The 17,555-nt window shown below is 47.2% G+C and overlaps 1 long non-coding RNA gene across 1 annotated transcript; it reads left to right on the top strand.

Moving 5' to 3' along the window:
* Positions 1-1,976: 1,976 nt before the first annotated feature.
* LOC102553430 (uncharacterized) lies at positions 1,977-7,374 on the top strand. The gene is made up of 3 exons (XR_015641410.1): positions 1,977-2,266; positions 5,777-5,987; positions 6,973-7,374. It is a non-coding gene; the product is annotated as an uncharacterized LOC102553430 (long non-coding RNA).
* Positions 7,375-17,555: the final 10,181 nt, after the last annotated feature.

Here is a 17,555-nt window from a genome sequence, read left to right as displayed (position 1 = left end):
TAAATGTCGAGTTGCACACACAGCTGAAGCCTGGGCAATACAGTTAGTATCTAAACCAGAGAGCCTTGGTTAGCCATTTCATGCAGAGACTCAAGTAGTCGCAGCATGGAGAGGTAGGTGATATCCAGAGCCTAGTCTGGGTCTTGCTATAATTCTCAAGTGGTTATGGGTACTTGGAGCCTTTGAAACAGGTACGGCTTGGTTATGGGTAGGCAGTACTTAGAGTAGACTGTCTCCAGAGTGAATATCCAGGAGAGGGACCAATGGAGGGATGTCTGGTAGTGTTAGTCATTTCACAGTAGGTCCCTTTGTGTGCACTGCTTGTAGTGGCTATCCTTGTGAGGAATTCCAGACTTAAAGAAATGGTTTGTGGGATAAAGTCTGTCCTAGAGGAGGAGGAGCAAATACAGAGTTGGTTCCATGTTCTCAGGTCCAATCAAGCATGCATGACAGTATTTGAAAGGATCAGGTCTGTACCAAGCACACCCGCCCACCCTTGTGATGATTCACTGAACGACACAGTGACTGCTTACATAGTCTTTGCATGGTATTAGGCATTAGAAGTAACCTAGAGACCACGACATGTCTGTGGAGGATATGTATAGGTTGTATGAAGAAGCCAGAAGCTTCTCTGACCGTGTCCAGATGCACTAAGCAGGATTTGGATAGGTTAAGAGAAAAATGGTAGCTGCACTTCCTTGTTGTTCCTCAGAGCTGTGTTCCCCTGTTTCCTGTTTCCGCTTGCCCTTCTTATAGCTCTGTGTGGACTATGGGTGTCTTGAAACCAAGAGTCTTACATTAGTATTGTTTCCTCAGTGAGCAGTATTGAGTAGGTGTCCTAGGAAGGTTGGCTTCATTAAGCCTTTGCACTGGGTCTCTGATCCCCATTGCAAGCTCAGCTGGTTAGGAGGGTGGAGATCCTCTCAATTATTGTTCATCAGACTCTAGGAACTTCTTCCTCAGCACGGGGTGTGGCCAAGAGGCCCAGGCCTGCAGTGCAGTGAACACAGCCACCCGGATGCCCGCTTCTGTCTTGAAAACGCTATGTCCTCTGCAGGATGCTGTGGGCTTTGTGAAGACTCCATTCCCAGGCTCTCCAGGGGGCAAGAGACTTGGACACAACTTTCTCCCTAGAGGGCTTCAGAGTCAGACTGATGGCTCCAGCCCGTACCTCCCAGATCCTTCCCAAGGTACACCCACATGGGAAATTTCAGACCTTCACAGAAACACACCAGTACGTGTATGAGAAGCCTATGTTCCCACAAGGCAGGAATTGCTCTTGTGTTCTTTAAGACACAGATTCCCTTAGAATTACGATTGCTACCTGAAACCCCAGCCCCTTTTCTTATTTTCCCTTCATATTCATTAGTTATTAAGTTTAGCTTCTCAATTAACTTCATAAGTTTCCTTTCGATCTATGTTGCCAGTTGCTTAACATAGACATCTGGTCTCCCTTGTCTGCTAGCCCCGGAGGTGTCTTTGCACTTCAGTAATAATGGCCATCCTCAAGCAACAAGACTCACACTTCCATTCTTTCTGCCTCTCAGATGTTTTCTGCTCTGGGCCTTTGTGACATGATGTAATATTTCCTCGAATTTTCTTCTAGGTTCTCCCTTCTCTCTCAGTCTTGCCATGAACTCTCCATCTGATCAAGCTCAAATACCCTAGCCTTCATGAAGCCCTCTTCCCAGACTTCCTTTATCTATCAAGTTACGTATTCGCTTGTCTTGGACACCAAGCATCCACGTAACCCCACTTGGGAATTTAGCATGTGGTGGCAGGATTTTAGTGTCTGGCCTTTCATTCTTGTCTATATCTTATTCAGATTTAGGTGCCTAGATCCTAACCCTGTAGTCTTAGGGGACACGTTCTGCAACTCCTCTCAACTTCATTTCCAGATCATGTAGAGAGGCTTCAAGACTGTCAAAGAGTTAGATATGATGAGTCATAATGGCATAGAATGCCTGGGATGTGCTAGCTCCAATAGACGGTGTTAACTGGTACTATCTTCTGGTCATCTACAGTCTACATCTACAGCCATCTCCTGACGTAACAGCTGTGCAGAGAGGCACTGTCTTTCTGGAACGTATCATCCAAGGAAAGGCTTCCGTGCTCTGGGCTTGAAGGGATAGATTTTGAGGGATGAGTGCAGCTATTGGCATCAAATACCGAAGGGAGCAATTCACCACGGGGCCAGTGGCTCTCTGGAGAGAAGACAACTTGGATTAGAACCTAGCCTCGGGCTGCTTGGGTATGATATGGAGAGGTGCGTGGAAATGAACGGGCTTTTATTTTAGTCAAATGAAGACAGATACGAACTGGACAGGATTCAAGAGAAACCTGCTTCTGTGAATGTATTTCATAAATTCATATTCACCTTTCGCATGACCTAGTCTTAGGTAGTTCGATCCCCACCCCTATAACGGGGAGAGAAGGCGGACTTTTATTTCGGCATGAGCACGCAATCCCAGGTGTGCTCTCCTGTCTGGTGCAAAACAGACTCATAGACTCTTAGTGCTCAGCAGAAAGTGATGTCAGCATGCACAGAGATTTGGGAGAAAGCAAACTCACATAAGGTCCTGAGCTGGGAAATACTGTTCCATTTCCTTCTGAACAGAGCTCTCAGTGGTTCTGGGAAACCATCTGGAGAGATCCACTCCTCCCCCCATTTCTTTCAAGCTCTAATGCTTTTGATTAAAAGGGGGAAGGGGAAAACGTGGTGTGTGTTATCCTCATGCTGGGACTGAGGCGCAGGCAGCCAGCACGCTGTGGCCCATGGAGGGCTCTCCTGGAGTGTTTTAAAAGCACTTTGCAGAGGCAGTCAAATGAAAGGCATGTGTTTCTTCATCAGGGAGACCTTCTCTTAGGGATATTTTATTTGCAGTTCTATAAAGAGGCAAAGCCTCCACAGTTTTAATCTTCTGCACAGGAACATCTAAACATTGGAAAGGCAGCACCAAAAAGCATGACCTCAGTGTCTCCGAAATCCTGCTAAGTCTGGAAACCTCTCCAGCCTCTTTGACCTTTGCAACTGGACTGTGTTGAATTTTGCCTGCGACAGCAAGTTCTGTTACAGTGTGGGCCGTTCATTTGAGTGTTTTTGTCCTTGGGTTGTTTGGTCAGCCTTAGAGGAGCCAAAGCCATGCTGAGAGACTCAGTCTCGAGTGTGGAGATGTCTAAATATCTCCGGTGACATCAGAGTTACACAGGCGTTCAAGGGCCACACTTACTTACTTCTCTGGGAAAGATTTTCTGCCAATTAAAAGTGACTTCGTGGGACACAAGTCTGCAGTGTTCTTGGTCAAGTGGTGGCAACCCATTGTAGGAATTATGTTGTGATGCCACAGGATGGTGGAAGAAGACCCCCCAGTTTCTCACGTAGAGGCTTCAGAAGGTCAAATGTCGATTTAAGAACTGACAGGAACTTTTGCCTTTAGTTTAGGTCCCAGGAAATGAGGTGTGCTTCTAGGTAGTCCGGTGCAATGCTCTACAATTCTGTGTAGTCAGAGTGACTACACACAAAGTCTCAGACCACTCGCTGTGTCACCAAGTCTTGAGAAAGTGGAACAGGACTTTTATTTCCTTGTCCGAGTTGGTTTTGTGAACTGGTGGGCAACATGGACAACTGGAGTAGTAGGGAAATGTCTGTTATCTGTTACAGTTTTATACCAGATTACACCCAGAATGTAGACAATTCAAGCCACAAATGGTTTTCACCTCTGTGGCTCCAAATTCAGGAGAGACTTGGGTAGGTAGTTCTGCCCAGGCAGTTCTCAGTTGGGGCTGGAGGCACCTGAAGGCTCAAATGCGACTAGAGATTCTGCTGACGAGATGGCTCTATTGCCCCATTTTCACAGAAGCCCTTGGCTCCTTGCCTCATAAATCTGTCATTCTGCAGAAATGCTTGACTGCATGGCATAGCAACTGGCTTCCTCAAGGGCCAATTGTGTGTGTGCGTGTATGTGTAGCTGGGGGGAGACAGAGCAAGATAGCAGATATAGGCAGATGAACATTGTATTGGAAGTCATATACTGTATTGTTTTTTCTATTGCTATGATGGACGTCATGACCAAGGAAACTTTTAAGAGAGCATGTTTAATTGGGCTTATGGTTTCAGGGAGTTAGAGTCTGTGATGGCCGAGTGAAGGACCAGTTTAGTTTAGTGTTCACACCTCAAACTCCAAATTGGATACAGAGAGCACAGAGTCATTTGAAACCCCAAAGCCTATACATCTCATCTCCTTCAACAAGGCCACGCCTTCTAATCCTTCCCAAAGAGTCCCACCCGCTTTTTATCTGATTATTGAATCATTTATCCAATTATTCAATCACACGAGCCCGTGAGACTGTTCCCATTCAAACATATACTGTCCTAGTTTCTTTTCTCGTGATAAACACCATGGCCAAAAGTCACGTGGGGAAGAATGGGTTTATCTTACAGGTTCGTCATCCAGGGAAGTATGCCTACTGGCTTATACTCTGGCTCATGCTCAGCTGGTTTTCTCACGCAGCCCAGGTCTACCTGTCAGGGACAGAGCCAGCCTTAATGAGCCGGACCTTCCCTGTCAGTTATCAATCAAGGCCATTTCTCATAGACATGGCCGCAACCCCCTCCATCCAGGTACGTGGAGGTTGTGTCAAACGGATGTATGCCTTTTTGTTTTTCAGTAGTGTATTAGTCAGGGTTCTCTAGAGTCACAGAATGTATGGAATGTCTCTCTATATTAAGGAAATTTATCGGAATGACTTACAGTCTGTAGCCTAACTACCCCCAACAATGGGCAGCTGTGGATGGGAAGTCCAAGGATCTAGCAGTTGCTCAGTCCCAGAGGCTAGTTGTTTCAGCTGGTCTCCTGTAGAAGTCGGTTGCAGTAGATGTGCTGGTAAGTAAGTACAAGCAGGTGAAGAAGAGTGAGTCTTCCTTCTTCCAATGTCCCTATGTGGACCTGTAGCAGAAGATGTGGCCCAGATTAAAGGTGTGTACAACCATGCCTGGATCTGGGACTTGCTTAGTCCGAGGCTGACCTTGAACTCAGATCTCCTTGCCTCAGTCTCCTGGGATTAAAGGTGTGTACCACCTTGCCTGGGCCTAAACTTTTACTATGCCTCACCATCTCCATGTGAAGATCCAGGTCAGAAACTTGTATCTCCCAGCCTCAAGATCTGGATCATAGGTGAGCCTTCTGGTTCTGGATTGTAGTTCACTCCAGCTCTAGGAGTGAAGCCATTACAAATACTGAACTGGGTTGCTGTTGTTTGTACAGGGACAAAAATTAGGCTCAACGTTTTTCATGAATTAGGTTTGTTCTTTGGGCAATTTCATACATGTAATGAATGTCTCCTCACATTCTCTTTCTCCCACCCTGTAAATCCTCCTTTCTTCCCTACAGACCTCTCTCCCATAGGCACACCTTTTTTATTCATTGCCGCCTGGGTTAACTAGCACCTTCTATACGATCATGGCTTGGTAGACTCATAGTAAACACAGATCGAGGAGCCCGTGCACATGCCATAGAAGGAGCTCAGTTGGGTTGGAGAGATGGCTCAGTGGTTAAGAGCACTGACTGCTCTTCCAGTGGTCCTGAGTTCAAGTCTCAGCAACCACATGGTGGCTCACAATCATCTGTAATGGGATCTGATGCCCTCTTCTGGTGTGTCTGAAGACAGCGACAGTGTAATTATATATAGTAAATAATAAATAAGTCTTTAAAAACAAATAAATAAATCTTAAAACCAATTAAAAAAATAAAGGTAACCTTTTTTTTTTTTTAAAAAGGAGCTCACTTAATAAAGTGGTTGCCATGGAAATGAGAGGACCCAAACTTTGTTCTCCAGCACCCATAGAAGCAGCCAGAGGTGGGCGTGCATTTATGGGAGGCTGAGACAGACGGCTGTCTCACCGATGAGCCGGATGAGCCCTTCTTCAAAAGATAAGGTGATGGGACACGTCTGCTAATACTGACTCATCACAACTGTCATTAATCGAGGTAACTTACAGGGAAGACGATCCTGACAGAGCATGTGCTCCTCCCTCCAGTTCTCTGGAAAAGCAATAGGGAGATGGGGTTTTGTTAGTTTTTTTGTTGTGAAAATGTTTAAAATGGGAACACTGGGGCCGTCCTGCCCTAAGCACTAAAATCGCTAGAGTATATCCAATTTAAAAAAAAAAAAATGGAGTCACTTAAACATGTCCTCATCCAGACAAGGGCAGCCTTTTCTGCGTGACTCAGTGATCTGAGTTAGCAACTGCTTCAGGATAGGATACCTTCAGGTGGGATTTGTAACTAATGTCACCTGAGTACACACATACACACACTCCTACCCTGTCACCAAGTGCGATGTCTGGTTCATGGATGCTGACACACGACACACTGAAGATAATCACCTCACGGGTGGTGGTGTGATTGGATGAGAAAGAGGATGGAAAATGCCACAGAGGGAGGGAGGAGGGAGGGAGGGAAAGAGGGGAAGAAGGAGGGAGGGGAGGAGGGAGGGAGGGTGGGAGGCACTTAGTGGAGAGGACTTGACCCTTTCAGAATGAGCCTTAACTTGGAGACCAGAGGGACGTTTGGTCTGACAACAGGGAGCAGCACTTATGTGGACAGAGTTATTTCCTAAGCAGACAGATCTCAGGCCCTAAGCTCAGAATGGTACTAGGGTTGGCCCAGGCCTCTTGCTGCTCAGGACCTTTAAATTGAGCTACGTTCATGGTTCATGTCGTTGCTGGCAAAGGCCCTTCAGAAAAGGCATGCTCGCCCCACTAACTCCAAGGTTCCTGGCTCTAAGGTAAAAGTTGGCATTAATTTGGGGAGCAAGAATGTAGGAAGAACAAAGAACAAAGAGTATCTTGCAGCCCTGGAAAGACACCAACCTCCCTCCCTTCCACCTCCTTAGTCCCAGGCAGGGTAGGCAGAGGAGGTGGGGGAGGCTCCAGTTTTGCCTGGAATCAATTGTCAAAACTTTCCCCTGCAGCTTGAGACCTGTTCCCCTCTGAGGTGCTCAGCGCGTCGTCAAACCAGTTTTTTACTCGGAAAGACAGATGGCATCAACGTGAAAGATGTCTTCTAAGTCCCATCACCACCTGGGTGAAGGATGTTTGAAAGACGCTACATCCTGCATTGGGGGGCAGGCAGGCAGCCACAGCGAGGCTGTGAGGGTGGTGAGGCTGTGAGGTGACCAGTCCTGCTGGCAGAGCCTCTGGGGATGATGGGGGAGGGGGTCAGAGACACCCCCTGCAGAGCAAATGGAGAAGAGAAACCATCCGTGAGGGGAGGCAGGAGCTCAGAGCCGGCGGCAGTTGGGAACAAGTCTGTTTTTTATGGAGCTCGCAAACCTGAACTCGAATATTAAAAATGCTTTCATCAGTCCCCTTAATCCAGAGAAATTCTTTTGGCTTAGATGGGAGGAAAAGTCGGTCCCTTAAGGGGAAGGCAGGCGGAGAAGAACGTAATGAGGATGTGAGTCAGAGGCTAGAACTGCTGCTGGCAGATGCCTTGGTGAAGGAGGCCAGGCTGAGGGGGACTGCAGACCAGGGATAGCTCTCCTTGCTTTTTATTGATCTCTCTCTTTAGTTATTAAAACGCTGGGCTCTGCTCGGTGGGGGAAAGGTGAGAGAGAGAGAGAGAGAGAGCTGGCTCACCTCTTCTTCCTCTGGGGAATAAGGGCCCTCGGTCTCCAAAGCTGTGTTTTTCTTGGGGTTTTGCCTTTTAATAGGGGTTGAAGAAAGTGGTTATAGACATTTGAGGGGAAATAAAGCCTGCGGTTTATTAACTGCCCTGGTTTTAATCAGTGGCGCTTTGAGCAGGGTAACATTAGGGTTGCAACAATGACAGCCCGACACTGGGATTTTTCTGTGCTTTTTAACCCCAAACTGAGGTCTTTCCAATTCTCTGACAAACACATTTCTCTGGCCTGACTTGGGGTCGTGGATCAGGGGAGGCTTTAGGGAGACAGGGTTGTGGGGAGGGAGGGCTTTGTGAGGCCAACAGAGGAGGCAGGGAGGACTGGGGGGAGGATGGAGCTGCCATGGGGATTCTTGTCAGCTGGCAATCCAGCTGCTGAGGAACAAGGCTTTATGGCTGAACCCCTCAGTGAGGCTAATAGGAAGGAAGGAGGAAGTGGGGAGCAGTGGACAGCATTGCTGCAGCTGCTCTGATCCAGGCTGCAGAGCCTCAAGTGCTCACAGATACATCTTCACAGACCATCTCAGGGTGGATGGCCCCCTCTTGCAGACCTTATAAACAACATCATCTCTTCTATCTGGAAAAGCTAAGAAGGAGGCTTTCCAGGGTGACTCAACTTTTCTTTGAAGGGCAAGTTATTTGGCATGGCCACTGTGGACGTTACCACCAGTCACCCAGCAAGGTTAGGCTGGTGTGGAGATGGAGAGAAGGTATCACCATTAGTCGCATCTTGATCTCGAACCTCGTGTGTACAGCCGTGGGGCCTCAGAGGAGCGTTCTCTTTAAGAGCATCGCCCTTCAGTTTCAGGGCATTTATCCGTTTAGGGAAAAACATGCTCCGTGCTAACCTGTCTCCTGCTGTGGGACCCAAGGGCTTCTGGAGGACATACTCCTGGGTTCATTGACGTGTTCCCATGGTAACATGTTCTCAGTGGCAGGAAACAAACTATGACTGTTCCTTGTTCTCGGGTTCAAGAGTCACTGACCAATCACATCTTCCCTCAGTGTTCCTAATGGAGACAGGCATGTTACCAAAGGCTCAAGGTCTATGAACCACGCAGATGGCCTGGAGGAATGTGCTAGGTTCTGTCCAGCTGTGTGGCAGAGGACGCTCAGCTATGTCAGTCAGCACCCTGGTTACGGCTGTCAGTAAGCACCTCTGGCTATGGTTCTGTCACCCAGAACCCCTGGCTGAAGCTTCTCTCCTTTCTGGGCCTCTGCTGTGGTCCCATCTGGGGTAGCTCTCTTAGAAGCAAACACACAGCTAACAGTACTAACTGTTTCTGGGGGACTATGCTTGACTCCACTGGGTGGGCTTATAGAAGCCATGCCTTGTTGTCCTCAACCACAGAATGCATACCCAGCTCTGAAGCAATAGATTCTCTTAGGACCATGAGGTCATAGTGGAGGGAGTTGTGGTGACTCAAGGTTATTAGGATGGGTTCTGTTAATGGCCATGTTTTAGGGCAAATTAGCCAAGAATTTTTCATTATGTGTGGGTTAAAACTGGGCCACATGCTCCCAATATATTTATATATCATTCATTTATAAATAACATTCATGTGACACCTTTAATCCCAGTGCTTAGAAGACAGGCATGCAGATCTCTGAGTTCAAAGTCAGTCTACAGAGCAAGTTCCAAGACAGCCAAACTTAGGCAGTGAAGGAGTTGCGAAGCAGAAAGCTGGTGATAATGTAATAGAACAAGGGGGCCATGTTCCAGCCCCAGCAAGCAGCAGGACTTGGCAATTTTGGCCATGTAGCTCTGGCTTTAGAGTCCAGAATAAAAGGAACTACTGGGAAAATTGATGCTGGAGCTAAGAAATTAGCAGCGATTAAGAAGAGACCAGCATCACTGAGGTGAAATCTTCTGGGAAGTGTTTTTCTGAGAACACAAAGGAGCTGTGTTCCGGAGATCGCCAAGGTTGTATCTCATGCTACAGCTGCACTTGGCAATGTGTAAGAGTCACCCAGGTGGTCCTGGTTTTGAGTATGAAGGGGTGGGTCATGAAGAGCAGCTGAGGCTTGGCACTGTGAGAGGCCACGGAAGGCCATTGGTGAAGGTGCAGCCTCAGCTGCAGTGGATGGCCCAGGGCTGAAGGAATCATGCAAAGGAATTGAGGCTCGGTACCATGAAGAGCGCCTATGAGAGCCTATCGGTGAAGCCTAGTTGCAACTGTACTGGAGATGCTTCTCCTGCCCCGGGCCTACCTGGATGCTGCCATGTTTCCACCTTGATGATAATGGACTGAACCTCTGAACCTGTAAGCCAGCCCCAATGATATATATATATATATATATATATATATATATATATATATATATAGAGAGAGAGAGAGAGAGAGAGAGAGAGAGCTAGCTAATACCAAAAGGCACCCTACGTACCCAAGAATTCTAAAATGAAAAAGAAAAAAGGTCCTCATACAAAGATGCACACTTAGTGCCCAGCTCTCGGTGTCTAACTCCATGCTCCAGTAAAAAGAACCAGAACTCCTCAGATAAACAACTGATTCTAGAACCAGGCCAAAAGTATATCTGGCAGAGGGACCCCAGTGGCCAAAGTGGGGGAGACTCTGGAGCCAGAAAGTCAGTGAAGTCTGGTATATAGCAGAACACACACAACAGACATCTGAGGGTGACCACGTAAGTCAATTGCCGAACCAAGAAGTGGGCAAGGAGAGACACAATTCATGGGTAAAATCCTGCGGTCATGTTGGAAGTCCACCATCACTGGGGTAGAACATTACCCCCCAGTTAAGCTGGGCTGTGCCCAGTGACTGCCTTTCACAGGGCGAGGGATGAAGGTGGGGAAGGGACCTGGAAATCATGGTCTCAGCAAGGGACGCAGACCGACATTCACCGTGGTAAGTCAGGTGGAAAGTATCTGTTATAGAAACGAGGTGGTGAAGCAGCATTTGGTCTGTTGAACTTTCTCCTGGCCTAAGGACTGGTACAGAGCAAACAGAGGGGACACATCCCAGATGGGGACATGTGTCAGACTCCATATTGTGATGAGAGTCCTCAAAATGGTCAAGATTATCTAAAGGCAGGAAAGTGTGAGAAGCTGGCCTACCGAGAGGAACCGAAAGATGAGAAGTTCTCACAACTAGAAACAGCACCCTGCTGTTCATGACACCACAGCAGAGATGGGGTAAGGGACAGAAGATAAGGAAATCAGAAGAACATAATGTGAATGACTGGCTTTGGTTAATGTATCATACCTGTTGGTTAATTACAACAGATGCGGCATGCTAATCTGGTATGTTAATAGAGGTTCAGAACATGAGCTACGCAGGAACTCTGTATGCACTCTCTTCCTTGTTTTCGTGTGACTCGAAAACTGTGCGCGTTGGTTACTTTTCTGCTGCTGTGATAAATGAGGAAAGAGATTTTGTTGTCTTACAATTAGACAGACAGAGACACACAGAGAGACAGACAGACAGACACACACACACACACAGAGAGAGGTGGGGAGGGGAAGGAGGGGACGAAGTGGGTGGAGCAGGATTATAGACTCAATGCCCACCCAGAGTGATGTCCTTCCTCCAGCAAGGCCCCATCCTCTAAGGGTTCAACGAGCTATGCTGCCCACTGGGGACCAAGTATTCAAATACATAGGGTGGGGGGGCATTTCCCATTCAAACCACCACACTGTTCTACAAATAAAACTATCGCTATAGAGAGTAGTCATGGGATGTGGTGAATCATGGGTATCTCAGCATTGGTGCCTGTGGGATTTTTTTTGTTTTTCCTTACCAGAGTCTCAGCCCAGGCTAGCCTACACGTTACTATGTAGCCAAGTATGACACTGAACTCCAGACCCTGCCTCCATCTCCACTCAGCTCACTTGGGCTAAGCCACAGCTGGTAGCAGTCTGCTCTGAGATGGTACAGTGTAGTCTTGTAACAGGACACATGTAACACAACGTGTAACAATGTCCCTGTCCTGTGAATACCTGAATGTATTGTTCTAGATGCCACAACCAAAAGAAGTCTCCAAATGTTGCCAGACCATCCCTCAGGTCCAAAACAACACCAGTTGTGGACCACTTGATTTAAAGAGATGGATGGGCAGAGAGAACTGGTATAAGACACAACGTTTAGGAATATTCTTATGTGTAAAAATGACCGTCCTGATTCTGCCATCTGTGTATGGTATTTCAATATCTTTCTGTCTAAAGGAACTTAAGACAGAAAGGGTTTATTCCAGCTCATAACACAAGGTTACAGACCGCTGGCAAGTCAGGGTTGCAGAGCTCAAAGCAACTGGCCTCGTCACAAATCACAATCAGGAAGGGATTGATGAAAGCCCGCTGCCACCAAGCTCCATCCTGTGCCTACACACTTCAGGGTCCCATCCAGGGGAAATGCACTCAGGATAGCCCCAACCGGCACTTCCCGTCTCCTAGGTGTTCTGTCTGTGCTCTATGAAGTTGGAGAGCTGATTACCTTAGCACCCCACCCCCAATCCCCCATCCCACTTCAACCCACCTTGTTCCACACCACCCCACACAATGCTGATTAATTCTTCTATCATTAGTTGGATTAGAAAATGTCAGGTGACTGAGTGTTTACAATTCCTCATGATGTGTGCACCGATGTGTGCACAGGGTGACAAAGCAGTGCTGGAGGAACAGGCAGGGCCTGGCGACACACTCTACAGCACCGAGAAAGCTGACGCAGGAGGATCACAAGTTGGAGGCCAGTCTGGGCTAGAAAGTGATATTCCCATCTTAAGAAGAAACAGAATCAACTGACAAAAAGAGTAAGAAAGCAGAAATAACAGGTAGGGATGCAAGAAGCAGAGGAAACAGAAAAGAACATCGCAAACCTCTAAGGTGTCTGCTGGCGCTCAGGGAGAGATCCTTGTGCCAGTACAAAGCTTTCGTATGGACTTCTGTTAAATCCACACGTGCACTGGTCCCTTGGAATGATCCGGACAAGCTGTGCACTGGGCATCTGTGTCCCTCTCCCTTTTACGCTCTTTGCTGTTCCTTCCACTCACTCGAAGTCCTCCTGATGCTGTGGATGTCGTGTTTGGGAAGGAAGTGACAAATGTTCCCTCCCTTCCCCTGCCTCCCTCTCTCTGTAACACATACACACATACACACACACACACACACACACACACACACACACACATTCATACACACAGACAGACACAGGTGGAGACACACACATGGGCACACACATGAACTGCACACAGAGACACACACACAGCCGTCATCTCCATCCTTGCCCCAACCACCCATGTGAGAAATCTGATGAATCTGGGGATGTAGACATTGCTTTTGTTGGGCTGAGTCTTAGGTGTCACTGGCTGTGTCTTTTTTTTTTTTTTTTTTTTTTGGTTCTTTTTTTTTCGGAGCTGGGGACCAAACCCAGGGCCTTGCGCTTCCTAGGTAAGCGCTCTACCACTGAGCTAAATCCCCAGCCCCTCCTGTTTTTCTTTTTTTTTTATCTTTCTCCTCAGGGATAAACCTTGATTCTATGAAGTTTTAAATGAGAACCTGCTGAGTTCTCTCTAGGTCACCTGCTGCTGCACTGGCTCAAGCAAACTTCAGATCGCTTTGGGGCTCATTGTCTGGTTACCTTCCCAACACTGCAGACAGAAGAACAATGGGAAAACGCAAGGGAATGTGGGCCAGCAGCCAATCAAATCTCCCTCTCCCTTCTTTGGTTTCACTTGGAGGCTGAGAAGACCAGCTCTGTCAGAGAGATTTGGCTTGGGTCCTGGCTCGGTCATGTGATCTGTGAATATTTATCTATCTTGTTCTCAGTAATAACAATTAATAATAAACCTCCTGGCTGTGCTGTGGGGCGAAGGATTAAACGTCTAGTGAAATGGGTCCACAGCAGTTCCATTTTGTAAGATTGCTGTCGGGTCAAGCAAGATAAAACGCGCTCAGTACTTGAAGGAGCAGCTATCCCTCTAAGGTTATCAATTCTTTCTCTCCGTCTCTCCCCTTTCTTCCTCTGTGTGCCCGTGTGTGCTGTAAGCATGTGTGTGCACGTGCTCACAGGATATAGGCTGCCGTTGGGATGTCTTCCTCTAAAAACAATGTATTTACTACTGGTTCATATTGGAGAGGGGTGGTCTGTGCCTCAGAAGGTCAGAGGGTAACTTCTGGGAATTGGTTCTCTCTCTCTGTCATGGGGTCTGGAAGTTGGAACTCAAGACATGAGGTTTGGCAGTGAGGATTTTTTTTACCTGCTGACCTATCTCCCCATCTTATTTATTTATTTATTTATTTATTTATTTATTTATTTATTCAGCAGGGTCTCCTACTGAACTAGGGCTTGCTATTCTGGCTAGACAGGCAGGCCGACAAACCCTTGGTGTCTGCCTGTCTTTGCCCCCAAGTCCCAGATCGCAGATGCCCAAGGTGAAGCCTAGCCTTTATGTGGCTGCTGGGGATGCACACCCGGGCTCCCCCTGCTTCTGCAGCAGAGTTTCACCCACTGAGCATCGATCTCCTCAGTCCTGCTAGTACTTCCTTGATGCCAGTGTTCTCTCACCAACATCGAATTAAAGGCAAACTATAGAACGAGCCAAGAAATTGACTAGGAACCTCTCTTTAGATCGACATTTAATTTCTGTTTATTTAGAATGATTTCTGTCACGGGTAACACCCGAGGAAGCCAGCAGGAAGGATTCAGATAATTATCTGCTTTAAAAGGAGTCTAAACACAAACAAACCCACACACAGGCCTTCCCAGAGTTCTCAGCCCATAGTTCTATGCTTGTCTTGGTACTCAGCACAGCCAGCATCGCTTCTTAAGGGTGCTCATAAAGAAAATCTAATTCTGTTGGAGGTTCAGTTATAAAGATGGATGTCAAAGGCACCAGGGTGTGATACTGTCATAGGATCGGGGTTGAGCACCATGAAGCTGGTGTCCATGAGTCATTCTGTCCTACAATATAGAGGAGGGGAAAGGGTCTCCTGGAAGCAATATTAGAATTTGTGACTATCCTGGAAGCCATGGGTGTTGTATGTTTTACTCAAACACTATAATTCAGGAGGTGAGGTCATTAGAGCTGAAGGGGGTAGCATAGCATTTCATGGTAATGTTTTCTGATGTGTTCATGCTCTCAGAGTTTGAGGAGGCATTATGTGTGTGTGTATGTGGTTGACAACAGGATGGGATATGGTGGTTTTGCCCTTCCTGCATCTAGACAAGTGTCCACTCAGTCCAGGGGACTCACTGATGGTTGGTGGGACGGGGATGGGCATGGGGTTAGAGTAGTTGGGGAACACAGAATTCCCCCAAGCGTTTCCCAACAGTTGAAAGAAGTCATAAATAAGAAAAAGCTAAGGAGAGGAGAAATGGAGACAAGAGCCTTGCAATGTGATCATCACCGGGGCACATCCATAGCCCCCAGTGATGGTCCTACAGCATCTGCCACAGGGGAACCCACAGAGTCTGTCCACAGACACGCCTCACACTGAACCACACGTGACGCTGTCATCACTCATGATTCTCCTTCATACACATGTCACCGTCCTTCTGGCCATGGTGGCCTGCTTTCTCTCATTGTGGCTGATGTCTCCCTTTGTCTTAGGGCTCCCACTCTGCCTTTGGCAGTTGACTCCCACGGACTGCTCCTTCGAGGAGTGTAGTCACGTTAGTAGCGAATGGGATGACATCATTGCTTGAAGGACCGTGTCTTTGCATGCATATATGTATGTATTAGCATTCTCAGAACTGTGTTTCTCATCGATCGCAAACATCCAAATGTCTTAAGTGCCAGTGAGGGATGGCCAGCTTATGGGTCTACCTGAGAGTCTGCTGGGAGAATCCTGGTTTTCTCCACGGCTTTCCCTTGTGACTTCACAGCTGAGCAGCCACTTAGCTTCCTGGGCCCCCGGGTGGTGGTGAGAATGAAGTGCCTCTCAGCTGTACTTTTAAACTCAAATGTTCCAGTTTTAATTACTGTTCCATACCATACATGACTATATATATATATATATATATATATATATATATATATATATATATATGGATAAAGGGATAAACAGATATAATATCACTTTCTTTAGTTTTTATTTCTTGTTGTATTGAGAATTGAAGATGTAAGTTCTTCCAAATACAACGCCTGTTGCACTGGGGCAACCCTCAGTAATGGGGCAAGTGAGGTATGAAATCTATGCTTATCATAGACTCGTATTAGCTCAAGTCATCCTGACATAAAGACCCTCAGCTGAGCTCAGTCCTGGTGCCTGAACCTGAGGTTGACAGAGTCCAGCCCCTTCCTTTGGCCAAGTAGACCATTGCTGTGTACATGATTGACTCCTCAAAGATCCACATCTGGTTCCATGGCAAGGTTTGGATGGTGCACCCGTGGGGCGGGGTTGTTTGCCCTGTCTTACTACTCAGTCAACACAGGAGGGTGAGAACCACTCCTCTTGCTGGGAAAACATTGGGAGTGGATTTCTTGGCAGTCTGATTTGATCCTTGGCGTGAGTTTTCCTATGAGACAGTGTTTTGCATAGTGCAGGAAACCATGGAGTTGGCCCAGCCTGACTGCCTTGAGAGGCATATGTCATAGGTTTTTCAGGCTAGAGTCTGTGGCTCCTAGGGTAGAATGTGCCTTCCAGTTCCTGCAAGACTTATGTACTCTCTCTTAGACAGTGAAGTATTCAGACTTTGTGGTTCTCTGTATATCCCCTTAGAAGTCAAGGGAGCATGGAAACTCGGCAGGACAATTGGTCTTAGACACTAATCTTGCCTACCCTGTATAGCTTGCAAACATCGTTGAACCCTGTCTGCATTGATCCTGGCAATTGCCATTATGTTCTATTTCTGATAAGGGTATGCAATGTCTGATTGCTCTCAATAAAATGGCCACAGGTTAAGCTTTCTGTGAACCCTCCAACTGGCCTGTTTTCATTCCTCATGCCCAGATCAGGTGACCTTGGACTGGCAGGCAAGTAATGTACTCCAGAGTCTCACATAAGTCAGGGGGGAAACATGTGGCAATCTCTGAGGTTTGTGGAAGAGATGTTTACAGAGATGTGAGCAAGGTGGTGAGCAGTCACAAGGCCGATTCCCTGGAGACTGGCCATGGCAGGAATAGTTCTTAAAATAGGGGAAAGCTTTATGAGAAGGTCACCTTCAGTCAATCCATACATCTGGATGGCCTCCATTAGAATGGCCTGTGGGCACGTTTGTGAGTATTCTCTTGATTGATGGTTAGTGTGGGAGGGCCCCGCCCACTATGATGATCACTGTGAGAGGGCTCCGCTCACTTTGTGATTGATGTGGCAGGGTCCCGCCCATTGTGATGATTGATGTGAGAGGGCCCAGCCCACTTTGGATGGTGCCAACCCTGGGCAGGGTGGTCTAGCCTGTGTAGGGAAGCAGGCTGATGGGGAGCAAGTCAGTAAGCAGCACTCCTCCACGGATCCTGTGCTCTAGTTTCAGACTCCAGGTTCTTGTTTTGCATTCCTGCTCTGACTTGCTTCCGGGATGGACTAAGCCATGGAATTATGGGGCAAATGAACCTTTTCTCTGTGATGTTTATCGCAGCTGTAGAGGCCCATGACGATCTTGGAACACATCTTTGTTTAGTCTCACGTCTACTCACACCTTTCTTATTCTACCCAGTCCGAGTGGTTTTTTATTTTGTTTTGTTTTGTTTTATTTTTTTTTTCTGACTTTACCTGTTCTGGAGACCTTCCATGATGGTTGACCCTACCACTAGCATTTGTTCACTCTAAATATGCCCCACAACACAATCGAATATTCTGTCCATCACCTCTGGGCAGTGTTATCTTGTTGCTTTTATCTAACAACTTCAACTTCTAAAGAGGACCTTCGGAGTCCTGTCCATCCTGACGGGCAAACCGTATCGTGTCGGCAGAGCGTTTCC

Source organism: Rattus norvegicus, chromosome 17, assembly GCF_021556685.1.
Source record: "Rattus norvegicus strain SHRSP/BbbUtx chromosome 17, alternate assembly SHRSP_T2T, whole genome shotgun sequence".
Classification (NCBI taxonomy): domain Eukaryota; kingdom Metazoa; phylum Chordata; class Mammalia; order Rodentia; family Muridae; genus Rattus; species Rattus norvegicus.
Note: the sequence above shows the minus strand (reverse complement) of the source record. Positions and strands in the feature narration are given on the sequence as shown.